We start from the raw sequence: 25,217 nt of genomic DNA on the forward strand, positions 1-25,217 counted from the left end.
GTTGGGTTGACAGAGGAGATACAGAAGATCCAAAGAAGAGCGGCGCGTTTCGTCACAGAGTTATTTGGTAAGCGTGATGGCATTACGGAGATGTTTAGCAAACTCAAGTGGCAGACTCTGCAAGAAAGGCGCTCTGCATTGCAGGTGTAGCTTGCTGTCCAGGTTCCGAGAGGTTGAGTTTCTGGATGAGGTATCGAATATATTGCTTCCCCCTACTTATACCTCCCGAGGAGATCATTAATGTAAAATTAGAGAGATTCGAGCGCGCACGGAAGCTTTCCGGGAGTCGTTCTTCCCATGAACCATACGCGACTGGAACAGGATTGGGAGGTAATGCCAGTGGCACGTAAAGTGCCCTCCGCCACACACCGTTGGTTGGCTTGCGGAGTGTAAATGTAGATGTAGATGTATAAGTACAAAAGGTAATCATTCAAATGCGTGTTATGTAGAGCTAAACTGTACTTCTTGTCCTAAGAAAATTTCTGTCATCGCTTAACGGTAAAAATGTGCCAAGTGTCGTAGTTATCGTCTTCGTAAGTATAGTTCTCGAAAAATCTATGTGCTTACCTTGTCATACACAGAATTAAAGTGCTATACGTATACATGTCGTAGTTATTACGTTCGTTGCCGTGATCTTGAAAGTGCTATACTGTAACGTATTGATGTGAGACTGTGCAGACATAAAACAAATACAGCGTGAAATAAATAATGAAAACTTCGTTACTCATAAGTAGTGTCGTAATGTAATCATGTAGCTGTCAAACAAATCTAATACTGTGTCATCTGTGACCTCTCAGAAAGTGCTTTAAATAAAAAATATATTTTCAAGTAAACCAAAATGTTGCAGTAAAACATCATTAGCAGTATATGTTCCAAGAATCTGAACTTTATAGTCGTGACGTAATCGTGTAACTAACAAGCAAAAATGTACACACAAAAAGTCTGGACGTCTGTTCTTTATAAAAGTGAACTCGTAAAACTACTGTTTTCATATGTTCCATACGTTCTTGACCGGATAGTAAAACTTCAACACATCGCTGCATGCTAAATGTGACAAAGCGTAATAGTAAATTAAAGTGAAAAATTGTATAGCAAAGAGTAAATCAGAACGCAGATTATTTCTTAAGAAACGGTTTTACATTAGAAATGTGGAGTAATCCTTTACTTTTCTTAGTATGCAGAGTTTCAGCTTCAACGCAATTATCATGCGGTATACTCGGATGCTGTAAGGTCCACTGTAAATGAGAAAGAATTTGTGACTCAAATGTTTCTTCTTATGTGACAATGAAACGGCTTCAGTGACAACTTTTTGACCAATGTGTAGTTTCTTTGCGTTTGTCTTACCGTGTACCTTTCTCCTTTTGTCTGCAGTGGAATTCATATTTTTAACAGGCAAATCAATTATGTCTTTATGTCGAAGTTTACGTGTACTAGGAAAAGGTACAAGCTCTCTGATTATGTTCGGTGATTCCTCATTCTTCAGTACAAGAATAGATGGTAACGCTGTGGACATCATTTACTACATTTTGAAATAAATGTAAGTATCTGTCTCAATACTGATGCTTCCTGTGACAATTAAGACTGAAAAGCTTATTAGTTTCTTTCATAATGCGTTCAGACGGGATACAACGTGAAGAGTACATTGAAATAAAAACAGGTTTGATTTTACGATTCCGAAGCATGCGTGACTAAATAGCAGATCTGAATCGTGGTCCGTTGTCTGAAATGACCTTGGCAACGTGTCCAACTTCACGTAAGACATTTTTAACAAGCTTTGGATACAGAACGTCAGTGAATTTGCGTAAGTGTGTGAAAGACACAAATTTTGAAGTAAATTCAACAGCGACGGGAACGTACGGAAATCCATTCAGTGTTTCAACAAAGGGTCCCAGAAGATCAACAGCAGCTAATTCTTTCAATCTAGTAGTAGTAATAGGAAGCAATGGAGGACGATGTGAGGTGGTAGACATTTAGCTTTTTGACAAAGTCTACAAATGGACAAGACTCTCCTAATTCTCTTTTCCATGTTGTTAAAATAACAAGCCGTGGACCAAAATGTGCGTAGCTGAAATGAATGTACCAGATGAGATTACTAACAAAATCGTCAGGAATACAAAGTACCCATAGCGTGTCATCAACAGTGCAACGTTTGAAGAGTATGTTATTTCTAACCAGATATAATGACGAAGCTGTGTGTGTGTGTGTGTGTGTGTGTGTGTGTGTGTGTGTGCGTGTGTCTTTTCATGCCATTTACTTTTAATATCTTTCCAAATCAGATCCTTGTCTTGCTCATAAGTGATGTCCTTTAAAGATGCAGTGATGAAGTCTTCAAAGGCTACTTTTTGAATGTAAAGAATACTGAAATTTTTCTCAAGGCTAGCTTCTGTGTTGATTTTCTCAAGGCCAGCCGATACACGTGACAGTGCGTCCGCAACAATGTTTTCCGCTCCAGGAATGTAGATTATTGTGAAACGGAATTCTTGCAGAAACAATGCCCAACGTTTCAATCTGTGATGACTTAATTTTGAATACATAAGAATTTGTAATGCTCGATGATCACTATAAACTTTTACAAGTTTGCCTGAAAGAAAGAAACGAAATTTGTCAAATACCCAAACACAGCTAATGCTTCCAATTCAGTGACGGAATAATTTTTCTCAGACTTTTTTAGCACGCGGCTAACAAAAGCCATGGCTTTCTGAACAGTAATGTCATTTTCTATAGCTTCTTGAAATAAATGGGCAGCAAGACCAACTTTAGAAGAATTCCTGCTAAGACAGAAATCTTGTGACAGATCTGCGTGACCTAAGATTTGCGCGTTAAGTAGCGCTCCTTTCAGAGAATCAAATTCCAACTGTGCCTGTTCGTCCCAGTTCCGTTTTGCCAGTGAGAGAACAAAGTTTTGTAGTTACCAGAATTTGGAAAGTCAGGAAACGACGGTAGAAATTCACGAGACCTAGAAAACCGTCTTTTAGTGGATGCAAGAGCAATGACTCTGATTGTTTCCTACTTTTTAGGATACGGCTGAATGCCCTCAGAATAATAATGTGACCCAAAAACTTCACCTTTATCCTAGCGAATTCAGATGTTTCCAAGTTAAGTGTAAATCCTGACTCAGCAAATATACGTAACAAACTGTTGAGCACATGATTATATTGTTCCAAGAGGCTTCTGCTATTAAAATATCGTCCACGTACGAGGTGATGTGTCGTTTTAAGTACTCAAGTAATATGGAATGTAGCCCACGAATGAATGCTGCCGAAGAAATGTTCAGACCAAACGGATGTTTCCAAAATTGATAACAAACGCCGAAACAAAGAAATGCTGTATATTTTCTACTTTCTGGATGAAGCTCAATTTGATAAAATCTGGATCTGAGATAAACAGAAGACAACACTTTTACGCCATTGAAATTTTGTAGAAGTTCTCCCAACGTTTGCAGCCTGTCTGTTTCAGGAGTTATTATGGTATTTACTTGTCTAGAATTCAAGACAAGCCCGATCGGTCCGTTTTTCTTCTCAACATGTGATGGATTGTTGTATGAGCTTATCGCTGGTTCAATAATGCCCTCATTAAGCATGGATTGTACGTATTTCCGTTCTAATACGGTCCCTATAATGTGCTGGAATTACGTATGGTCTGACGGAAAATTTAGTATTCTCACGGACACGAAATTTGTATTGAAATCCCTTAATTGTTCCAGTTTTGTGAGTAAAAACGGTGGAATGTTCTTGTAAGTTGTCGAAAGTCCTGCTATCAGCGTAATTACAGTTCTCAGTTGTTTGAATTTTTTTCTGAATTGAAAGGTTAGTGTCTAAAACGTCATCAGTATTATCCCTGTCAGTAATTGCAAAGTCAATATTAATATCAAGGTCCGTCAAAAGTTACAAACTGTGATCTGACAAAAGGTAAAGCCGATTGATTTCCTCGTATAGTTTGAAAGCCAGTCTTCAAATTTCAAAGCTATTGACTTACCTTATTTCTCTAAACTTATTTGAGGGTCGTGAAAGTTTAAAATTGCTTTATACTCATTCAAAAAGTCTACACCTAATATAATCTCTGTCGACAATAACAGAACAATAAGAAAATTCATAATAAATCTGCGGTTTAGTGAAAAGAATTCTAAGCTAGTTTGCTGGCGTACATGTACATTTGACCCAAAAATTGCACCTTGTAATTTAATCTTACGTAAAGGAAGTGTGGGGCAATCGTACGATTCGTTGCATTTACTGGAAGCTGTTTCACTAATTACCGAAATAAGACTGCCGGAGTCAAGTACTGACGCAAATTTTATGTCATTTGTTGTGATGTGAATTACTGAATAGGCAGTATTGTTCTGTTCATGTCATTTTCCTGGAATGAAATGTCCCTAATGTCTTCCACTTTCACATAATTGATAGTCATGGCAGCTACATCGTCAGCTTTATAAGTATGTTTATGGCTGCCGGCGGTGAGAGTCATTGTCCATTATCTTGTTGTTGTTGCGCGTCGTTACTGGGATTTGGAGGCCTAATTTCTACAATTTCAGCATGTGAAGTCACGCCAGTTCTGATTAAATTCACGTCTGTTAGCATGACTATAGCGTCTCTCATCTTGTCGTTAACATCTGTAATTTCTTTGTCAATCAAGTGGTGGAGAATTGCTTCCGTAATCGTAATTACGAGGTGGACTGCTGCGTCTGAAATTATTTTGTCTCCGTTAATAATAATCATTCTGTTTCCCATATGGTCTATCTCTAAAGTTCTGTCACTCATATTCATTACCACATAAATGTGATTTTTCTGTGTAATTACTTTTATTCTGCCAGTGGTTGTCATACGGGTGGTGTCTGTTTTGGTCACGATTTGCATTATAACAGTAGCCTTGTCGTGTACGGTTATTATTTCTATCATCACGAAATTGTGATGGATGTGACTTCTAACTGTTATTGTTTTCTTGTTTTCGCATCATGCGAGTGTACGTGTCGATTTCCAATTCTTGAAAAAGTCCTTGAAAAGCTTCGGTATCATCTTTACAACGTACAGCCAAAATAATATGTCTTAAGTGTTCAGGCAATTTAAGTAAGCAAATGCGAATAAGTTCCAAGAGGCTGCAAGGGTTTGACAAATACTGATTCTTGCGTAACGTATCTTCAAAGTATTTTACATGATTCGAAAATTCAGACTGTTCGAAATGCTTCATCATTATAATGCTGTGTTTTACTCGATCTTGAGTAGCCTGAGACCAATACGCAGAAAGGAAGGCATGATAAAAATCTCCTTCACTGTGACAGTCGCTGGTTCATTTTCTAAATAACCACACATAAATTCTAATCAATGCTCTAATGACCAATTAAGAGGAAAACAAAGAAAAAATTGATGAAGCCAAGAGTGTGGATGTATGCCACTACTAAAATTCTTGAATTTTTTTAAATTTACGCGTTGTGATGAAGAGCTTATAGTCAAGGTCGTCGTGTCGCCGAGTCGCAAACCAGTCGTTGTTATGTCGTGTTGGTGGTTCTATCTCAAGGCTCGGTGCATCCTGCCGACTCCTTTCAAAATCTCAGAAATTCCATGTATTTTTTCTTTGTGTCTTTTCCGTATTTGTAAATCCCTCTTTCCGTGTCAGAGCGTGAGTATCCTCTGAAATATGTAATTCTTGTATCACCTGTGCCAACTGATCTTGTACTTCCCGCAATCCTCTATTGTGTTGCGTATTGATTTGTTTCTGACTTTGTTTCAATTTCCTGGTTTCCTTCTACACTTCTCTGTCATCAAAGGCAACCGGTCTTCTATCATTCAAATCATCATCTACCTTCATAGATAAATTTGTTACCAGATCCAAAAGTTCGGTTATATTTTTCGATAGTGTTCTGATTTCCCACGTGTGTTTTTCTGAACCAAGTTTTAGCGTGTCCATTTGTATCGTAAGTTTTCCTGATTTTTTAAAAGTTGCGCGACCATATCGGTAGATGCAACAGAGTTTTAGCTTGCAAAGTGTCGTGATTTTCGTGTGCAATGTCCTGCAGTTCCTTTATGGCTGCTTCATGATTCTGTAATGTGCCTTCATGTCGCAAAAAAATAGGCTGGAAATGCTCACAAATTTGTGTGTTTAAGTCTTCAGAAATGTTCTGATACTTTGATTCGATTTTGTGTATCTCAGCTGTTAAATCGTCACCTGTTTGTTTAATATCGTCAGTTATGTCTAACTTTTGAAGTTGTTGCTGTGTTCGTTTCTAATTTTGTTCCATTGTGTCTAACTTTTGAAGCTTTTGGTCTGTTTGGTCAAATTTATGCATTAACTGCAGTAACAATGCATTATTGACTGAAACATTTTCCTTTGTGTTTTGCGTCAGTGCGTTTACACCGGCAATATTCGTATTTTGAAAAGCAGAGAGTGTGTCTTGATTCAATTGACAAAATTGTACTGACGCAAAACCTGTATCTACGATATTTGCAAGATTTTGTTCTGTTATTTCGCATTCCTGAGACGAACTGTTACCGACCGATCGATCGACAATAGTTCCCTGTTCACTGATTGTTTCAATTTCTACCCCGTTATTTACTGTCTGGTCCATGCCCTTATGCACCCTTATTCACTTTTACCAAATTATTGTCTTGAATATTTATCAATTCGTTACTAGGTAGTGTTCACAAGCTGCGCTCGACGTCACTGGCATTTTTAAATTTCCTTGGGAGCCTAGTTTTACGCTTTCCACTAGCCATGATTAGCACAGTATTTCACACAGTAAAACACAGAAAACAATTTAAAAAGCAAAAATAGGAAGAAGTACTAAATTAGCACTGAAAATAATCAGTATCTAATTAGTTCAAAAAGTGACTGCGAGATACCGGTACTTAGTGCCAATTCACATGCATACCACAACTAATTTGCTCATCACGATATAGTATAACAATAAAAAACTACAACTACAAAGGAAATTCTATAGATACAATCACGCGCTAGCAGTAAGCAATAACTAATTTCTAATCATGCGCTAATTATTCAAACTACAAGAAAATCAGAAGGTTCCAGTGAAGTATCCCCGACTAAGGGTCCACAGGCGAAACTCCATTGTGTGTGTCCACGGAAATAACTGAGTAGGTGAAACTTCTTAGTCTTTACTCGTTGTTATCATTTAAACACAGACCTACGGAATTTTCCCTGACAAAGACAACTCAGACTTATTAACCTATTCATTTATTACCCACAATATACAAGCCCAAACCAATCTGACTTCTATCCAGTGACAATATGGCTTCAAATAATTAACATAAAGGAATGGCTCTGAATTGCAAGAAATCCTAACAATAATCCATACTTTTTCATAAGTCGCTTACCTCGCAGAAAATCTTTATGACACAAGCTACAGTAATTACAGCAAGCGGCAACTACAGCCAACTGAATAAAAAGACTCTACTGTAGGCTGTAATTACTACGAGGCATATGGTTAGCAAAAGAAGGATTTTGTTGAAGAGCAAACTATGTATTTAGAATATTTTACCTTATTCATGAGACGTCCAGCTCCCAAAATTATATAGCTGTCAATAATTCCCGTAACCAAACATTACCAACTACATCCATGCTCATTTTACAATGCATGTCCTACCAACACAGAGTCTCCACGAAGACATCAAGTCCAAAACCTTTACTGTCTGCTCGCTAAATGCTAGTCCGTCCCAACACAGAATCTCTTGCCAAGGGCCCAGAGAACTGCCAGCTATATTAATACAGTATATATTGCTGTCGTGTCTGTTGTTGGTATTCCCAGATATTCAGAAGGAATTTATTTTATTGTGCGGTGAATCGAACCTGGGTTCATTTTGACCTAGGAGGTCAATAAAGAAGGAAACTCTGAACGGAGCTGGTGTAGGAATATCGTGGATCCGGTTTTACCTATATGGGCAGGTTTCCACTATTTACTGACCATCCTTCTTTGAAGTGGTTACTACGTTTGAAGCACCCATCCATTTAGTGAAGAATGTCAGTAAAACTCAGTGAATCCACAAACCACGGAAGAAAGAAGAAAACTGAGACGCGTGAAGTATAAATATAGCGGTGGTACAGGCACTGTGCCGGGAGCCTACTGAGTGGCAAGCAGCGCAGAGCACTGACAGAGAATTAAAGAGGTACAGTTAGCAGCATCCATTCACTCTGTGTGTCAGGCTAGACTAGATTACGACCACGAGTGGTTGTACCGGCAAAGTTAAGGAGAGAGGTGCTGAGAGAAATGCATGATTACGTTTTGTCCGGCGATAGGGGTGTGTGGAGCGACAAATCAGAGGGTGGCAGAGGAGCACTGACGCATAGGAAGGGAAGGTGATGCCGATCAGTACATCAGGATTTGTGTACAGTGTGCGCCAATGTGCAGATCTTAGTTGGAAACAAGGCTGATGAGATAATTTTAGTTTATTGGGGTGGATGGACAGTTTAACCTAACTGAAGCAGCGAATCTATACTAGACGAACTTTCTCGTTATATCTAGATGGTGCCGATGCTGGACCAGCAGTCTGTGACAGACTTGTTGGGATAGGCAAACAGATGGGCGTTAATGTTTGGGTTGCGGCTCCAGCTGTCCTGTTCAGCTCACTTAAGTCATTTGGATACGCCATTCCAAACATTCTTGAGTAGCCATTCTCCAACATCTACCATCCCTTTTTCTTCCTCCACAACCCACTCCAACTATCTTGTATCTGCTCCTTCAAACGCAAGTATGCTATTGGCAGCTTCTTGTGCTCACTTGACAACTTCCTCAGTATTAGATTATTTCTTGTAACTGGTGGAAACCCGAAAGTACCTATTACAACCTCCTTATTTCGTTCTGTAGTTGGGAATATCAGAAGGATTTGAATAAAATGCAGAAATAATTACCACTGGTACCATAGTTAGTAGCAAAGCCTAACAGTCAGAACCTGCCTTCCTACTACTATGGAGCAACTATGGAAGTAAAACCAAGGTACCAGTGTGCAGAGAAAAACACCCCTCCAATGGGGTTAGGAACAGTGGGGAAGTTAGTGCAGATAAAAGAGGATTTTATGTAACTGATAGGAGATAACTGGGATCGGCATGTGATAATGACCAAGTAAGAGCTATACCAATGCCAGACCAGGGTGGTCACTGTACGTCATATTAGCGAAATCCAGATGGGAGGAAATGCTTGGACCACGCATTTCTCCAGCGGTAAGGCAGAAAGTCAGTCTTACCAAATTGAGGTGATGGAACTGAAGAGGGTATGTATTGTAAATAGGTTTACATAATATAATATTGGTGGCAAGTTGTCGTGAACCAGGGAAGCACATGGAAGCAATATGCTTGGAATTAAGAGGCAGTGAGTTATTAACTAATGGAACCATGTGTAATATTATGTGTTGTGTTGTTGTGGTCTTCAGTCCAGAGACTGGTTTGATGCAGCTCTCCATGCTACTCTATCCGGTGCAAGCTTCTTCATCTCCCAGTACCTACTGCAACCTACATCATTCTGAATCTGCTTAGTGTATTCATCTCTTGGTCTCCCCCTACGATTTTTACCCTCCACGCTGCCCTCCAATACTAAACTGGTGATCCCTTGATGCCTCAGAACATGTTCTACCAACCGATCCCTTCTTTTAATCAAGTTGTGCCACAAATTTCTATTCTCTGCAATTCTATTCAATACCACCTCATTAGTTATGTGGTCTACCCATCTAATCTTCAGCATTCTTCTTGTAGCACCACATCTCGAAACCTTCTATTCTCTTCTTGTCCAAACTATTTATCGTCCGTGTTTCACTTCCATACATGGATACACTCCATACAAATACTTTCAGAAACGACTTCCTGTCACTTAAATCTATACTCGATGTTAACAAATTTCTCTTCTTCAGAAACGCTTTCCTTACCATTGCCAGTCTACATTTTATATCCTCTCTGCTTCGACCATCACCGGTTATTTTGCCCCCCCAAATAGCAAAACGCATTTACTACTTTAATGCTCATTTCCTAATCTAATTCCCTCAACATCACCCGACTTAATTCGACTACATTCCATTATCCTCGTTTTGCTTTTGTTGATGTTCATCTTATATCCTCCTTTCAAGACCATGTCCATTCCGTTCAACTGCTCAGTGACCTCAGTGACGCAGTTCCTTGAGGCATAGTGACTCTGATTCTCTTTTGCGTAGTTCTTGTTACCTGAGGAGACGATATGTTCAGAAACCCAATCAGTCCGTAATCTGGCTCCAGTGGAATTGATCCCCAACACAAGGCATGGAGAATGAATTTGCTGGGGCTTGAGGAGGATTAGAAGTGTGGATGATAACATGTAGGAACAAGGATGTGCCCAGCATGCAGATAGGGCAGGTGATAAATGTGGCGAAGGATTTTCAAGGGAGCTGCACCATTAAATTTAATGTAGAAATGTATATTGCTCGAGATTTCCAGACTGCTACAAAATTGGGAGTACTTCACTTACGTTGTAAATCGACACTGGATGAAGTCTAGAAGAGGGGGGAGGGGAAGGGGGGAGGCGGGGGGTGAAAGGTCCTGAGCAAAACCCGTCTTCCCAAAGGAGTCAGACAGTGTAATGTCACTAGCTAGTTTTAACTGAAACTCTACCGCTGGACGTAAGAACGGTGTGGTCACATACAGGTCATAACAAAATGTACGCAAAAGTATTTCTAGTCGGTCTAGCCATTTTTCTTGAAATTTGCACTGTACAGCAGTAATGGTCAGGCCAAGAACAATGTTACGAGCTACATGACCGAGGGCTGGGTAATACTGTTACAAATGCTCCCCAGAGCCGTATAAAGAACAGTGAGATTTGAGACAGATACATTCAGAATCCAGCAGCACCACCATGATGCCAGAACTACAGTATGATGAAGACAAGACAGCTAGATGCCACCAGCTGCGGCCATCCATTGGAGACCAGAACAGGCCAGCCGCCTCCTGCACTGAGTGGACACTGTGGTACTTTATTCCAAAGCATGCCAACCTGCCATCAGTGCCTGCCACCGACAGACTGCTGTCAGGGGGCAGCGGGTTGTGTTCCATGAATGGCAGTCTTGACTCATCTCTGCGGTGGACAGAATCTGGGCCTGAGTAGCCTAAGTGCAGCCGTTCTATAGTGAACGCAGTCGCAACCCAAGGGGAGTGCCTCTGAGGCTTTGGCCTACTGACGGACCACTCTATTGCCGCCCGCCTGACGTCAGCATTATAGGGCACTGACACATGTATCACTTTGCTAGGGTGGATACAAGCCGTCTACTGGCCATCACTGGTCTGCCACACCAGAGTGGGGCGTGTCTGCTTCGTACTGTCAGTGATGAAATGTATAAGTTAAGTGTAATGAAAAGTTTTTCTCCGCCACCAGACTGTCACTGCGCCCCACCGACGTCACTCTTGGCTCCTGAAATCGTTCTTACCCGTACATAGTGCTGTCAGGGCACAACCAGGTGGTGCCAATGGTCGGCACCCTCAGCAATAGAATTTTATTGATTTACACTATTGTTCCAAAAAATTTATGTAATTAATGTACCTGTGATTGGGAATTAGCATTTAACGAAGGAATGAGTCACCTGTTTCCTTGTAATTGTTGACTATTACCTTTTCTTCAGGACTAGCGTTTGCAAACATCAGACTGACGCTACACTAGAGTAGTTCTTGAGAACATTTCTCCTAGAAAAAATCAGCAGTCTAGGTAAAATAAAAAAATGGATTGATAAAAGTATTGACCACAATGAAACATTTATTAGCAATTGTAACTGGTTTCAGTCAGAACGTGACCATTTTCAGACCGTTTATACCGGATGGTACGCGGTGGCGACGAACGGGGTAGATGTCGTGGCTCCACCAATATCAACTGCAGTTCGTGCCCTCACGGCATAAATGGTCTGATGATGCTCATAGTCTGACCGAAACCGGTTACCATCAAAAGTGAATATTTGATTGTGGTCAGGTCTGTATTAATCCATTTTTGAAATACACCAGAGTATCCAAAAGCAGTTGATAAGAAAGCTTCTACTGATATCATTGTGTCACACGCAACTTCTTAAGATTCCCCCCCGCCCCCAACATATGTGATAGTATCAGCGAGAAGCACTTGTACTTCACAACAGCGCTACGGAAATTTTCTGATTAATTGATGATAACAGAAAAAATGGTTTAGTTATTGCTGATTACGAAAACATCTCACTAAACTGCAAGGTAACTACATTATATATACGTAGTCCTTGAAGCTGCTCACACTAAGTCACTGAACAACGGCAATGATGAAGTTCCTCATTGCCTTTACGGCTGTTTTCGTCGGTGCTTCTGCACAGAATGCCACTAACCGATTCCCAGATAACTTCATGTTTGGAGCTGCGACAGCCGCATATCAGATCGAAGGAGCTTGGAATGAAGACGGTGAGTTTAGAAGCATTATTGTCATTCCGTAGCAAAGTAACAAAGAATTAAAAAAGATGTTTGTTAGAAGACGTTACATTACGTTTAGTGCTTACTCGTAGAATGATATATTTCCATGATCTTCATTGAGACTGGGTCCACAGCTGCAATGATTTAGTTTAGTCTGCAATTCTCCGTTCTCCTTTTTGGTTGTACGATTTTACAATTTCGGCGTTAGACCATTATCAACTAGTTTCCAAAAATTTCATAGATGTGACCTTATGCAATACAAATCACTCCACCTGTGTATATTTAAAGAGCGTCCAGTGTTATAGTGTCTATGAGAGCAGGTGTTTTTCAAATTGTTCAAATGGCTCTGAGCACTATGGGACTTAACTTCTGAGGTCATCAGTCCCCTAGAACTTAGAACTACTTAAACCTAACTAACCTAAGGACATCACACACATCCATGCCCGAGGCAGGATTCGAACCTACGACCGTAGCGGTCCCGCGGTTCCAGACTGTAGCGGCTAGAACCGCTCGGCCACCACGGCCGACAGCAGGTGTTGTAATTGTAATAACACAGAAAACGCTTAAATGTACATACATTTTAATTCCCATCCCACTCAACATACACCTTAAGACCACGTGTTTACGGAAAAATTATTGCGAAGATCCTGTGCTGAAGTATACACGGAAATACCAAATGTAAGCAGATGATGCACACAGGGCTATTCCTCCTTCATGTTTACTTAAAAGAGGTAATGAAGATTTACTTAAAATAAATTCCAGGGATATATTTCATTATTTTATTATTTGAAATATCATAAATTGTGATGTCGAAGAAATGGATATAAATCACTTGATAATGGACTAAGACCGAAACTCTATGATCGAACAACCATTAAAGAAGAATGGCACCTGCAGAAGGTACTAAATCATCTATATCTTGTATGCTTTCATTATGTTCCATGTTGTTGTTAGTCTTACACAAAGCCAATAATAAACTTGGATGACATATCACATACTGCAATGTTCTTGCATATTTGTACAGGCAAAGGAGAGAGCATTCAGGACTACTTCTTCCACAACTATCCGGAATACACCACAGGAGACACCGGCGACGTTGCCTGCGATTCCTACCACAGGTACCAGGAGGACGTGCAGATGCTGAAGGCGCTCAACGTAAGTATATTTTCCAAAGTAAAGAAGACTAGCTTCTGTTCTTGTAGATCGCAGTACGACGTGTGTCTTCATGGTCTCTTCAACTCCTTTGAGATAGCAAAAATCTGGCGATTTACCTACCCAATTCGCTAGCCGTAAAATGTGTTGTGTTAATTCAGAGACAGTGCTTTTTTTCGAAAACGGTACGTCAGCTCATTTTCAGAAATAATATGGTTTGGTTAAATGTCCGATATCGAACTAAATGGTGAACCTTAATCACGCCGAAATCCTTTAACCTGGGAAAGTCAAATATCTGGGGAGACTACAGTTTTGCTTTGATATAGCCTTCCTGCGACCCATACATGGACCCATACATGAAAGAATACGCCTGTTTTCGTCAGTAATTAGAATGATTGCAGGGATCATTTTAGCAGTAATTTCCGCTTCTACACTGCAATAGACAGTGAAGAACAAAGAACGAGGGGCGTTCAGTAACTGATGCAATACATTTTTTCCTCAGCCGATTTCAGTAGAAGAAATACGGAATTTATTTTCGGACATCGGGGAACATTCCAGCTTCAGTCTTTATAGTTTTGTGAAGTGGTGATAGGTGTCGTCTGTAATGTAGGTGCGTTTCAAGCAGCTAGATATAACTGAGTTGCTTTGGCGCAAAACCAGAGCGTGCAGATAGTCATAGACACGTGCAGAATGTCTAATGAGATTTGGCAGTGAACAAAAGCATGGTGAGTCGTCGGGCAAGGCGTCTGTCATCAATGCAAGAAGGTCGCGCAAGCCTTTCTGATCTCCCGCGTGCCGGCCGGCCGCACACAGTTGTGACTCCTGCAGTGTTGGGAAGTGCGGACACTCCCATTCGAGGTGATGCAAACGAACTTCTCCTTCGTCACTATAACGCAAGGCCTCACACTAGTCTACGGACCCGAGTGGAGCTCACAAAACTTCACTGGACTGTTCTCCCTTATCCACCCTACAGTCCAAATCTCGCATCTTCAGACTTCCATCCGTTTGGCCCAATGTAGGAGGCACTCCGCGGGAAGCAGTACGTGGATCATGGGGAAGTTGTTGTGGCAGTAAGACGTTGGCTCCGACGTCGACCAGTGGGATGGTACCGTGTGGGCATAAATGTCCTCCCAGTAAGTTGACGTAAGACCCACGCATTGAGAATAACACTATGTATAGGAATCCTGAATAAAACCAACCTTCTTTCAGAGAAAAAAGTGTTGCATTAGTTATTGAACACCCCTCGTAAATGAATCTCGATAGTAGGTCTACAGAAACAAAAGGGAGGATGATCATGGAACAATGTTCCGTCAACGACGAAGTTATTATACATACAGCTAAGCTACGAAAGGGATAAGCATGGTGGCATCATTCTAGAATTCGAGTTAATCGATTTAGGGAATGTGTGAAAAAAGCAATTCCGATCAGAAGGGTATCTGAACCACACTCCCCGAATACGCGAGTCGGTGCTACAACCAGTGCGCCAGATTCTCTTTTTTCCGAAGCCTGCGCGCCATTTTCACATAATCTTCACATAATGCCCATAAAAATGAAAGTACAATGTTTCTCCATTCCTCCGTGGTTTACATGTGTCTTTGCGCCATCTTTGTGAGAGTGATCAATGCGGGTATATCATCATGGTGTCATCGTGTTACTACGGACCATTATGGAAACAGGGAACACATAATCGAGTAAAGCCTGTGCTGCCGCATAACCAACTCTTACTGCAGTCCAGAGAGCCTATAAGCTCTAACGTGTGCTTGCGAAGGTCTTGGGGAACAAGTATTCTACCAGCAGAAAGACATTAAAGAAAAGAATTCCGGTTAGCTATTTATATTAGAATGATTTTCGAACACAGAATCTCGTTGCCTATATAGGGGCCGCTGAGGGGGGAGGTTAAGGGGTGGTTGAGGGGGGGGGGGGAGGTACAGAGAGGGAAATAAAATTTACAGTAGAAACGTAGCTTCCACGAAGAGATAAATGACTAAATCCAGTGATACATGAGAAGTAATTATATTCGACAAATTTTAACGATGTTCCTCAAGCGGATCAAGAAACTGAGGACTGTGCATTATCAGGAATAAAGTAAAACAAGTGCGAATCTTGGAGTGACATCAGCGAAAATTGGAACCGCATAGATGAGTTTCTCTGATTCTCTTCGTTGACATCAACGAATTAAATATCAGCTGTCATCACAATTTTTTTCTATTAATCAGTACAGTACCAGATGAAAAATGCAAATGAATGACAATTAGTATTACACGCAGTTCCGGCTCCAGGGACTTTGTCGACCATGAGTGTACACCTTCCAGGTGGGTGCCACAAAATCCGAGCGCGTGGCATGATGCTAGGCAAAACTGACGCATGATGACAGCCTGAATGGGGATTTCTTTTCAGTGACTGTAACAATGGATGCGACGTGGATGCGATATTCCGGTGGTCAAACCAGACTCCTAAGGAAGCGTCGATGTTGTGAAATCTACTGATTATGGCCTCTTCAACACGGAGAAGGGAAAGAAATGAGTCGATGTTTACAAGAAGAGCAATGTAAATGGTATTAAATGGCATATCCGAAGGGGAGGGAACGGTAGGGAGAGCATGCCATTCATCTTTCCGCGTGTAAACTCCGTTTAATAATAATGTCTGGAGTCAAAAGATTATAGCATGTGACGGGCAGTGTATGTTATTTATACTTCTATTTTATTTAACACAAAGAATTTTTCTTAATGATACCGCTACAGGTGATTAAGGATGATTTATAGGAACAGTCAAGCATCATTTTTTTCGCTTCTATAGGAGCTGTGAAGCTGAGGTAGGTATATTTCATGTATTGTCTGGAAACATATTGAGTTAGCAACAATGCCACTACCAAACTCTGCTATTTTGAAAGACGCACCCAAGACTACCAACTCTAGCACATCAATTTTCATCTTTTTACGAGACCATAGATAACTTCAACCAAAGACAATACATTATATGAATGATTTGTATTTCCTACTTATTCTGGAACTTAGTCATTTATGGAAAGCTATTATTGTGTGTTTAATCCACTCTCCTGGAAGCACATTAATATTAAGATTCTGCCACCCTCAAAAACCTACCAGAATGGCCGGAGACACGGTTCGTCCTCCTGTCCCCCTCCCCTTGATCTCGGTCCTGATTATGCACCGTTATTTTCAAGTATATTTACTACGTCTGTAAGACAGAAGTGTAAACTACAACCATTATCCACTAAAGAAGCAGTTAATTCTTCTCCTCTCTAACGACATTTTCGTCTTCCATGTAAGGCTGTGTACATTTTATTCTTGTTCATCCATTCTAATCGTCTTCATTCCCTTGAATGACACGTATATGTCTTCACCCAGAAGTAACGACAGCGGTTTATTCCACATAAATTATGTACTCATTTTCTTCCGTTGTTCTGTATGTGTACTACCACGTCTGTGACTCGAAGCCTGTCATATATATATATATATATATATATATATATATATATATATATATATATATATATATATATATATATATATATTGCCAATTTTGTCTTTTCTGAAAACCCATACCTAAATTCTCCACAGCATGAGAGGAATAGTCTGCATAATTTCGTAATGATCTCTCTTCTTCCTTAATTTTTAAAATTATAGCAAAGCGTGTCATTATGTAATTGAGTCACCCTGTTTTATTTCAAAGTTTTAGAGAAATTAATCATCGTCTAGTAAATCAATGAATTTACGGTTTCTACCCTTTTATTTCCTTTCACTATGTTTCGCCTAATTAGTTCTGACAGTGTGTCGTGTGTTTGGTTTTATTAATGGTAGTAAGTGCTTTCCTGAAAAAATCCTCTTCAGTTAGTAGCTAGTGACGAGTTATTACGCCAACAGTACCTTGTAACTTATGTACTAAGTTCTTCTTAATTTTCAGTGTCCACTTTCCTTGCTAATCATCTATTTAATAACTACAAGATAACATAGTAATATATTACATAAATTTCCTTGTATCATTCGTTTGTATCGCTGTCTATTTCTACTTCTTGTTTAATGGTGCTTACAGCTACTCAGAAAGCTAAACTGTATTTCCGGGTCATTTCCTCAAATATTATTGAGACCTGGTTACCAAGGAAAGACAGGCTTTCTTTACGATTGTGGACGGGGCCGTAATCAGTTACTATTCGTTGGCTTTTCTTTTAATCGCTCACAATTTATTTAAAATCACAACAAATTAAAATAATGGCAATAATTTAAGAATTACTTACGGCTGAAGGCCTTAATGGGATTAAATTAAAAATTGTTTAAACCTGTGGTAACTTACAATTACAGTTATTAAAATATAAAAGACAAGAGACCAAAGGTCTTAAAATTCACTGCAAAAATACAATTGCCAAATTAGAATTTTAAGATACGTAACTATACTCACGTCTGAAGGCCTTAATGGCAATAAATTAAGAATTGTTTAACTTGTTGCAACTTACAAACTACAGTTATTAAAATATTAATGACCAATCACGACCACAGCGGAAGGCGTAGGCTTAAGGAGCATTACACTGAACTACTGGCCATCAGACCCCTTTTTAGAACACACATGTCTTACAAAACCAAGGAGGCCGTAGATGTTGCTCCAGGAATAGACCTCTGAGAAGGTCCCAAAAAACTTTCGCAAGCCATGAGACAGGCAGCCAGGAATTAGTTGCATTCACTTCACAAGATGTTAACTCAGACCAGTGGCAGTCTAACGAATGACTAATGATAATCTGCTGAACCTACCTAACGTCCGGTAACCAATGCAACGACGGAACAACACGCCAAACCCAGAACCGGCGGTCAGCACTACGTTCTCAGAATCCTGTGTTTAGAGCGTCCGAAAGGAGGAAGGAACCACTGCTACCATGGTATAAGAAACACCAACCCACCTACAAATCAAGGAAACCGTCAAAACTACACGCCTTACCGGACAGCAGCGGCAAGGCGAGGAAACGTACACTGCCGTTACATACTCTAACCTCCAGGGCAGGTAACTGGGGCGTTAGCGACCACCAGGCAGGAAAAATACCGCTGGTTGAACTTAACAAATAGTAACATATAGAATGCAGCAATTAGTAAGAAGGAGTCGAGGAAAGCTAATTAGATCCGCCTTGCCCAAGCACACCACTCGCTGCTCTTCGTCTTGGCGACACTGCGAGCAACAACACGAACCCAAGTCACTGGAGAATCGCGAGATCTCACAATGGTGGAGGTTTCACTACTAGGATTAAAATACACTCAACTTAAAGCTTGATAGATCCGGTTGACGACTAGGTCGTGTACCCTCGCGACGACAGCCCTTCCATCCGGCAGTGCATGCGTGCCGCCAGCGGTCTTGGCGTGTGACGCACTGCACTCTTGGCTCCTCCAGAGTCCCCAACCGAACTCTGACTCACACGACCCAGAAACACCACGACGTCACCCCAAAGATACTGCAACAGTTACTAGATATCGACAACCGCCGCTGCTGCCACTACTGGACAGGCAACGCTTGCAAAACCGAGTAGCGCCAGTCAACACGAGAAGAAGACAAACAGCCGCAACTATGCCAACTAAACGATGCCGTCTGCCCTCCAACAGAAGACGGAAACCTACCAACAGCACCAACGAGAGTCGAAGCTCGGCTCAATTATCTTAAACTCTAAAAAGACAAGGTAGTTTTATCGGATATATTCAGAACGTTTTGGTTTATTAGACAATGCGTATACAGCGTAACCAAGTGTAACTATACACTGACAAATAGTTTATTCTTCTACCTATCTAAGTCCAATAGTGTTGGTTAATTAGATAGTTACAATTTTAGATATGTCTTATACTATGAGCTCAGCGCTTCTAAATAAATTAACAGTGAAATTTCAGCCATCCGTCCCTAACGTTTAGGTCACAACCATTAACACACTTTTATTGAACAGGCAGACGTATATCGATTTTCGATTTCTTGGCCACGTGTGTTGCCTACCGGGGACGTGGACGATATCAACCAGCCTGGTATCGACTATTACAACAACCTCATCAACGAGCTGCTTGCCAATGAAATTCAGCCTGTGGTAAGTAACAACTGACAGCATCCACAAGCCTCATCTCGTGCAGTACTCCTTTCTTGCATTTACAGACATCTACATACAGTAGACTGATGATGCCAGTATGAGAAAAATGAAAGATTCTTATTCTTTACAGCTGTAACAAAATTTTTGAGCCACTCACGATGCAGGCAGAAAAAAATGTGAATTTTTCCGTAACATCATACAGGTGCTGAGACATAACCCCCTTCCTGTCGGGTTGTCTGTTTCACTGCCTTAATTAATGTAGCACATATGAAAATCTTTTGTATTCAGTAGAAACAATGGCCAAATGTAGTTCTGATTCTGGCACTTGGTACTTCAGACCATGAGTTGCGAACGGCTATCAACACAAGTATGCACTGGGGCAAGGTCGAAAATAAGGGAAATTGTTTCCAAAACTACTGTGAGAAACAATTAGTTCTTCGCGTCTTTGACAGTGCGACAAGCATAATATCAACGGTAACCAGAAGAGATATTACAAGAGATTCAACTATACGACTGTTTCTAAGGCACTGAAGAAAACGGTAACGAGTAGTTCATTGAGTTAGTGAGAGTGGTATCAGAAACATAATTTCTGCAGCGGTGTATAAGTTCTCACGTTTCAATGGAACGACATTGCCGTTCTGTGTTCAAGCAATACAACTGAGCACTTCTGTTGTCTTAATTAGTCCCAGGACCATTACAGAGGGAAAAAGAAAACCGTCAGCAATTTGATCACATTAGTTCTACAAGGAACAGGTGGGCACATTTGGTGAAATCATGAGACCAAGTGAAACTGAAGGAAGATTATAATTTAAGAACCGTCCATGGCGATGTTCACGCAGACAGGGCACAATAGAGGAAATTAAGAAAGATTTATGAAGAAATCCGCCATTGGTCCATAGTGAAAACAATTCGCCCGCATCTCGTGGTCGTGCGGTAGCGTTCTCGCTTCCCACGCCCGGGTTCCCGGGTTCGATTCCCGGCGGGGTCAGAGATTTTTCTCTGCCTCGTGATGGCTGGGTGTTGTGTGCTGTCCTTAGGTTAGTTAGGTTCAAGTAGTTCTAAGTTCTAGGGGACTGATGACCATAGTGCTCAGAGCCATTTTTTTTAAACAGTTCCCTAATCGATTTAGGGAAACACAGGGAAACTCCAGTCTGAATGATTAGACCTCTGTTTATCAAACCTGAACCCAGTATTTTAACCACTGTGCCAAATCTCACGGCGAGAATAGGAACACAAATATTAGAATTTGGGTAATGGGGTGAGGGATCAATAGAAGTTTTGTAACAGGCAGGTTTCTGTAATGATAGCATATAATAAGTAATAATAATTAACATACGCAAAAGTATGGGATTATATCACCTTTATAATTTATATCTGTAATAAGCCAGTTATGTAAGAAAAAATAAGTAAACCTATATACTGGTCCCATATGTATACATATTATAAAAATGGATATACTTATGTTTGTATAAATGAATCTGTGTCCGTATGTATGTACACATTTCGATCTAAAGTACAGGCGCGATTTCAGCCATACTCTCTACACACATCATTCACTGTCTGCAGCCTATCAAAGGGGAGAGGGGGGGGGGAGGTGAAAAAGTAGTGTTGCTCACGACGCGCGAAAGCGCAGACTTCATTCATCAAGTATTTGAGAATGACAGCGCTTAGTCATTTGCAACAAACTTTGCATATAATTTCAGAACTTTATGAAATTTTTTCTCGATGACAACCCCCAAAACTAATGAAAGGAAAAAAGATCCTCACTTACTAAATTTTCGCAGTTCATGCAGCAGAATTGCCGCACCAGGCTCGAAGTTTTAATTTATTACTGCTTATTGTTTTCAGGACACATTCTGCAGACAGTATTTACACACACCGCTGAATGTACATGCAAAATTATACTGTTGTATGACACATTGTTCGGGAGATATGAACGTACAAGCACTGAGATGAGATGCGTCAACAACTGTCACAGCATGCTTGAGGTTTAAAGTTATTACTTATCTGACACTAACTCTATTCGCAAAATATTTAACGTACTCTATAATACCATACCACTGAATGGGCCTGCAAACTTACATCATTATACGATACAGTATTCAGGAGCTGTAAGTCATAGACGCCGAGCTGCGTGAAATCGAAACTGCAGGACGAAATTCGCTACAGATACAGATGAAATATGTGTAGAAATATGTGAGATATACGTTAAATCTGTGTGGTATATGTGCACTCTGGCAAAGCTCCGGGTAAAAAACACCTAAACTCCTGTATCTGCTTCAGACAAATGTCTTACGCAAATTACTACCTGGGAATAAATACTGCTAGAGCGAGGTTGATAACCTGAAAAGAGAATGGCAGAGGAAGAGGTGGGGAGACGGAGAGGAGGGTATGGTCACAGATATGATGGAATATCATACGGGAACAATGAGGGGGTGGAGGCAGAGAAGGGGAAGAGCAGGAGATGGGCAGAGAGAGGAGACAGGAAGATATGGACAGAGCCGGCCGCTGGTGGCCGAGCGGTTCTGGCGCTACAGTCTGGAACCGCGCGACCGCTATGGTCGCAGGTTCGAATCCTGCCTCGGGCATGGATGTGTGTATTGTCCTTAGGTTAGTTAGGTTTAAGTAGTTCTAAGTTCTAGGGGACTTATGACCTCAGCAGTTGAGTCCCACAGTGCTCAGAGCCATTTGAACTATTTGATATGGACAGAATAAAGAAAGAGGGGGAGTTGGACAGGGACAGGGGGAGAAGGACTGAGAGAAGGGAGGAGGAGATGTGCAGAGAGAAAGGGGAGGAGGAGATAAAGGGAGGCGGTGGACAGGCAGGGTGAGATGGATTAAGAGAGGGCAATGGAGGAGATGAACAAAAGGTTCAGGTGAAGATGGACAGAGAGAGAAAATATGTGGAGACAGACAGTGGGGGGAGGGGGCGGGGCGGGAAGGGTGGACGAATTGGACAGGGGTGAGACGGAGATCGTAAGAGAAGAGGACGGAGGAGAATAAGAGGAAACGGCGTCATGTGGAAATCAGCTCGTGTCGATCGCGTCCTAGACCAACAGCGTGGATGTTACTTCATGCCATGTATCGTCAGTCATTGTTTCAGATAAAGTTTCCTTGTTGATAACGTATTTGTTTAGTGCAATGATTGTGCTGTTGAAAGCAATAAGAAAAAATTGGGTGAGATGCTACATTTCTCCAATACATCACCGAATCGTCTTGCATAGTTCCGTGGAGGCTAGTAAGCTTAACTGTTCTATCCAACTGACGAATAGACTCAGCAGTGCAATATATCCATACTCCAGTGTGGAAAGAAGACTCAACCGTAGACAGTAGCACAGAGCCTAGTCAACGGAAACCGTACACCAAAACTACTTCTTCTGTCACGGTTAGCCATAGGTGGCACAAATTTCTTCCACAGGGAAAGTTCGATGAGGCCTGCCAGTTCGACTAATACACATACTGGTTCGTTTTCTACTACTTCTGTGGATGCGACAGACTATTTCCGTACCAAGAGTTCTCGGCACGTATAATGATGACTTCATTAGTCCTAAGGGTGTGCAACACACACACAGTAAGAAATAGTAGCAATAGAAGAAAGTTTATGTATTTCTCACACGTCCTTAAAAAGTCAACCAGTGAATATTTTGACCCTGAAACAATTCCGTAGTGTAAAGACCTTCTTGTCGAGCTACACTGTAGGTTCATAACTTCAAGTCCAACTGAGAAGTAAAAGATCAAGTATGGCTCCCAGTTCACCACACACTTTTAATCTTAGGACGTTATATAACGGCATCGTTAAATCTTTTTCTGCTATAGTCATTTTTGACTTCTATGACTGAGTTCACGTTGTGAAACTTTTGATGTTACCAGACGTCCCTCTGTAGGCAGGAGAAACTGAGCTATCTTTGATATATAGGATGTTTCAAAAAGACTGACCTGAATTTAAAACTCCATAGTATTTGATAAAAATATAGTACAAATATTGGATGAATTAAACTGTTAACTGTGGAATTATAAATACTCCATGTGTCCACCAGCAACCGAACGAACAGCGGCTGGACGATAGCTAAATCTGTCATAAACTTTACACAATGTATCTGGTTTTACAGAAGATGTGGCGGCTGGCGGCTGTTATTCTGCTCTTCACTTCTTCTGTATCACACTTTCCTTCACAGATCTCCACAATAAAAACCGCATGGGGTCCAGATGGAGATCAGTGTCTCGATGTCCCTTGTGCCGCATCCAGCGTTGGGGCAGAGAGTAATTAGAAAGTGACGTACGTTGCTGTATCAGCAAGGCGGAGTTGTATCCTATTTGAAAATGAACTTACCAGAATTCTCCTGAAGTTTCAGAGAAAGCTAATTCTGCAGCAGTTGAAGATAGCTCATTCCAATCTGTGTATTTTCCTTAAAAAAGAAGGGACCGCATACTTCTTCACGAGAAATGGCACAAAAAAGGTTCACTTTAGGTGAATATCTCTCGTGCTCAGAAATGTCACGACTATCCTGGAGTGCCAACATGCGCACGTTATGTCGGTTTCCTTCACCGCTGACATGAAATGTTGCTTCATCACTGACAATTAATCGTGGTACAAATGTATCGCATTCCATGTCCTCTAGCAGAGCGTTGTTGAATTTAATCGGATTCTTTCACCAGCAACCCGAAGAACTTTCACCAATTGTAGTCTCTGTGTTTCACAAACCAAACGATGCTTTAACATTCGCCAGAGGGTCGTATGAGGCATTATCAGATCTCTGCTTGCGCAGCGACTAGACTTTCGTTTACTCCGCTTAAATGTTTGAGGAATTCATTCCACCATGTCATGAGAAGTTCAAGGTCGACCTGGTCACTGACCTTCTCACAAGAATCCTGTCTCTTCAGATTACCCATACCAACTACGAATGGTTTTGTGTGCAGGCGGATCAATGTCAAAACGCCGACAGAAAACACGCTGCAGCGAAATCTCTGACATACTCTTCGCAAACTACAGCATGCAAAACTCCCTCTGTTGAGCGGACGCCATCTCACTTCTGGCTGACTGAAAACTGAGAAGACTGACATCCAACGGTGATTTTCTGAAACTCTAAGCCATTCAAACAACGCACATTTCCCTGCCGGCACGTCCCATGTTTTGTAACTATCAGGTCGTTCTTTTTCAAACATCTTGGACTGGAGGAAGATCTACAGGCTTTTGTGATCATTTATGGACAGTTGCACCGACTGTGTGCACTTTAGGGATGCGGAGAAGTTTCTTTCTGTACAGTTGACATCATGGAAACGGCGTCCGGACGTAACTACTTCGTACATCTATTTTCCACAGCTAGTTGTAAAGCGGTTAATTCAATATTCTATTCCAACGTACTGTTAGCCTTTGCGAGAACAACAAAAGAAAAAATCAGCCATGGTGGTTGCCGACGCCCATTCAACATCAGCTCACTGGTATCCGCACCAAACGAGCGGTGTTCCATGATATGCATTCACAAAGTAAATTATAAAATGGTATTATTACTGGACAGGTATATGTGGTACAAGCAGTCTCAGTGAGGTAAATAGCAAAGCAAGTTTACTAACTCTAGTACATTTGACATTATCGTCGATTGTTGTGATTGTTTGAAGCATAACGGGAGAG

General features: G+C 41.0%; 1 pseudogene; it reads left to right on the forward strand.

Annotated features, from left to right (window-relative positions):
- Positions 1–12,159: 12,159 nt before the first annotated feature.
- Positions 12,160–25,217, forward strand: part of LOC126198911 (myrosinase 1-like) — a 45,481-nt pseudogene continuing 32,423 nt past the window's right edge.

Source organism: Schistocerca nitens, chromosome 8, assembly GCF_023898315.1.
Source record: "Schistocerca nitens isolate TAMUIC-IGC-003100 chromosome 8, iqSchNite1.1, whole genome shotgun sequence".
Lineage (NCBI taxonomy): Eukaryota > Metazoa > Arthropoda > Insecta > Orthoptera > Acrididae > Schistocerca > Schistocerca nitens.